Source organism: Galeopterus variegatus, unplaced genomic scaffold, assembly GCF_000696425.1.
Source record: "Galeopterus variegatus unplaced genomic scaffold, G_variegatus-3.0.2 Scaffold9738, whole genome shotgun sequence".
Taxonomy (NCBI): Eukaryota; Metazoa; Chordata; class Mammalia; order Dermoptera; family Cynocephalidae; genus Galeopterus; species Galeopterus variegatus.
This window is the reverse complement of record NW_007735849.1, coordinates 17,687-21,800: the sequence shown is the minus strand read 5'-3', so window position 1 is coordinate 21,800 and position 4,114 is coordinate 17,687.

Sequence of the window (4,114 nt, the reverse complement as noted above, 5' to 3'; positions counted from 1 at the left end):
TAATGGTCTTTATACAGGCTATCAATACAGGTAGTTGCTCCACAGCAAACAACCTACCTTGTAGAAACTGACGGTACTAATTTCTTAGTTATTTTCTGCCCCCAACATCAAATTTTACTTTGAAAGCCTATGGGCTGGCCCAGTGGTGCACTGCTACAGTGTGCCGCTTGGGAGCGTGGTGGCGCTCCCGCCGAGGGTTTGGATCCCACATACAGACCGGTTCCCACTCACTGGCTGGGCGAGGTGTGGGGGCAGCGCCGAGGGTTGCGATCCCGTTGCCGGCCCCGGTCTGGTATGGACGCGACACTGAGGGTTGTGATCCGTTGCCGAACATGAAAAAAGACAAAAAGGAAAAAAAAAAAAAAAGCCTATAATCTTTTTCACAATGGACACTCATGTCTTACACGTGCACAGATCCCTAAAAGGTTGGGACTTCCTGGTCTGAGCTCCAGATCTCAGTTCTCCAGTGGTTCATGGTGATGACATTGAATGTACATCCCTCCTTGTTCCTTCCAGTATAAAAATGATTGTACCCTGAACCTAGAGGAGATCCACATGATGCAAACCCTCCAGCTAGGCACAAGGGAGAAGCTGGTGCAGTCCCTGGGGCCACCTCTGCAGGGCAGAACCACCACACACTTCACCTTCCTTTGCTCATACCGGGACTTCACCACCATCCCACAGTTCCTGGACCAACTCTTCCATAGGTGTCTGTCCCCTCTAAGGCACAGGGGTGACTCTGCCACCTACTGGCTGTGTCTTGCAAATGTCATTGAAGCACTCTGAACCTCAGTTTGCTCCTCTAAAATGTGAGGTGGTTAAGAGGATGAAACTCATAGTCTTTATAGGAAGTAAATGGCATAAGACATGGCAAGCTCTGCTGGACGTGCTGTGGTTGTTCATTTTTATGATTTTTCTCTCCTGTTTCACTGAATAATCTCTCTGCCTCATGCCCCCATGGCCAGTGTTTCTCTAAGTTTGGAGAAGCACATAGAAAGCATATCTGATTTTTCACTTTTATTTGAGATTTCTTCTAGCTTGTCTTTGTCCTTGATATAGGAAGAACAGGGTCCCTGGGCACTAGAAGCAAGGACCCCAGGTCCATTCAGTTATCTGGAATGTTCTTGTTGGGGTTCATTTATTTAACATATTTATGATAAGCCCTTAATTTGTACATTAAGTTTTCTAGACACTTGGCATAATTCAATTACCAAAGCAGACAATTATCATTGGGTCTCAATTGTAGTCACGGAGCAAAATCCTCAGAGTAGACATCATACGCAGGTCATGTCCACAGCATGCTAGATGTGATGCCCTGAGGCCTACTTGAGGTGTGGATGCATTATCCCATATTCTGACCAGAATGACAGACCCACTGCCAACTAGAAAGGTGGACTTTTGATCCAGAAAGAGCTTCCGCTACCCCAGAGTGTGGGGGCATATAAAGAGTGGCTGGGGAGAGACTGACAGAACCATGAATCTCATACAACTTCTCATTCCCATGATGGCACTGAGGTCTGGGGACTTTCCCCACAAGCATTAAGGAATCAAAGAGAGCTGTGGATGAGGTCACAGGCACCCTGCACAAGAGGGGGGAGTCTGGGGCTCAGAGACATCTCCTGAGAGACCCATCCCCAGCACAGTTGCATCACAGCTCTGCCTGTCCTCCTCCATCCCACCGCTGCCCCTCCCAACCCAGACACCAGGGATTCAGGCCTTAAGTTATTATGAGCAACCTGCCCCCAAATCTGCCTGGAGACTTGGTCTTTAGTTCACAGGTGCATGTAGGTGGGTGTCCTGTCCCTTCAGAAAACCCATGTGAGTGTGAAGCTGAGGCTCACAAGGGTCTGTAACTTGTCCTGCCCAATGTCCAGGTCTGCCACTGCCAGGACAGCCACAGAGGGCCTGGGTGTGGTGGGGCTATCTCTAGACAGGCAGTGGCAGGACCAGAGGCCCAGAACCACATAAGTGTGCTGGGAGGCAGCGTGGAAGGAAAGGCCAGCCTCTAATTCTGCTTCCCACTCTCCTAATTCCAGCACCATCTCTCACATGTTGGTTACTATGCTGGAGTGTTTCTGTGCAGATTTTCATCAGTATCTGCACTTTCCATCATTAAAAGTAAAGATCACCCACATGCAGGTCAGCTGGCCTGGACTGGACATGGGTCCCCATGTGCACATTTTTTCTTGCCAGCTTGAAGCATCCAAAGCTCTTGGAGGTGGAAACAGATGATGAGGGGGACTGCAGTCTGGAAGACTTACTCGGGGTAGTGTTTTATGGCTAGAACTCCCAGTGATGCAGTGAGATCTTTTCTGGGTTTGGAAAGGCCAATGGAAAGTGACTGATGCTGGTGAACCTTTCTTTTTCCCTGCTCCTGCTTCATGTCTGGAGCCACAGGCACTTCCCATGCAGGCTCTGGAGCCAGCACTGGCACCACTGGTAGAACTGCGGCCTGCTCTGCACTCAGAGTCACCTGTAGAACTGGGTCCACCACCATCTTCAAAGTCAGCACTGAGGCCAGGACAAGGGCCAACTCAAGTGAAAGGATTCAATCTAGAGGAAACTTCAAAGCCCTCCTGTCCCTGTCCTGTGGCTACAATGAACCAGCCCCATGTGGACATGTGTGACATCATTGTGTTCCATCCCAAGCTTCTGGCAGAGCAGTCCACTCTGATGGATGTGGTGAGCAGCTTGGCTCTGCAGGATGGGGCTTAGACAGGCTGTCCTTCTTGCACCTGTTGTCACACACAAGCCATTCCCTGACCACAGTCCAACGATCTGGGTCCAAAACTAAATCCACATGAGTTTCTTAATTCCATCTTTCCCAGTCCATATGCAGTCAGTTGAGTTGAGACATCAACAGTACCAGCTACATAGAGTGACTGAAGCTAAAAAGAGATGGGACAGAGAGAAAGCAGGGTGGGGGCCTGGCTTATCTGGTGAAGGAGGTGCCCACCAACATGCAGGTGGGTCCAGGAGTTGTCTAACCATCTTCCCATAAGACCTCACCAACCTGAGCACTTAGTAGGACCTGATGTGTACCAGACACTCTAGCAGACACCCAAAGAGAGCCCATAGTTGTAGCTGCCACAGGAAATGATGCAGTGAGATCTTTTCTGGGTTTGGAAAGGCCAATGGAAAGTGACTGATGCTGGTGAACCTTTCTTTTTCCCTGCTCCTGCTTCATGTCTGGAGCCACAGGCACTTCCCATGCAGGCTCTGGAGCCAGCACTGGCACCACTGGTAGAACTGCGGCCTGCTCTGCACTCAGAGTCACCTGTAGAACTGGGTCCACCACCATCTTCAGAGTCAGCACTGAGGCCAGGACAAGGTCCAACTCAAGTGAAAGGATTCAATCTAGAGGAAACTTCAAAGCCCTCCTGTCCCTGTCCTGTGGCTACAATGAACCAGCCCCATGTGGACATGTGTGACATCATTGTGTTCCATCCCAAGCTGATTCCAGAGCAGTCCACTCTGATGGATGTGGTGAGCAGCTTGGCTCTGCAGGATGGGGCTTAGACAGGCTGTCCTTCTTGCACCTGTTGTCACACACAAGCCATTCCCTGACCACAGTCCAAAGATCTGGGTCCAAAACTAAATCCACATGAGTTTCTTAATTCCATCTTTCCCAGTCCATATGCAGTCAGTTGAGTTGAGACATCAACAGTACCAGCTACATAGAGTGACTGAAGCTAAAAAGAGATGGGACAGAGAGAAAGCAGGGTGGGGGCCTGGCTTATCTGGTGAAGGAGGTGCCCACCAACATGCAGGTGGGTCCAGGAGTTGTCTAATCATCTTCCCATAAGACCTCACCAACCTGAGCACTTAGTAGGACCTGATGTGTACCAGACACTCTAGCAGACACCCAAAGAGAGCCCACAGTTGTAGCTGTCACAGGAAATGTGCATCTGAGTAAGGAAGTAGAACAGAGGGCTAACCAGGATGGACACAGGATACAGCCTCAAGATGAGCACACCTGAGCCACTTCCTGCTGCTTGGAGTCAGTGAGAATGGCCTACGTAACAAAGCCACTCATCCCTTGCCTGTCAGTATTGGCTCTTGAGTGCCCTCAGTGGGCAGATAACCAAATCCAAACTCTTCCATGGTCTAAAGC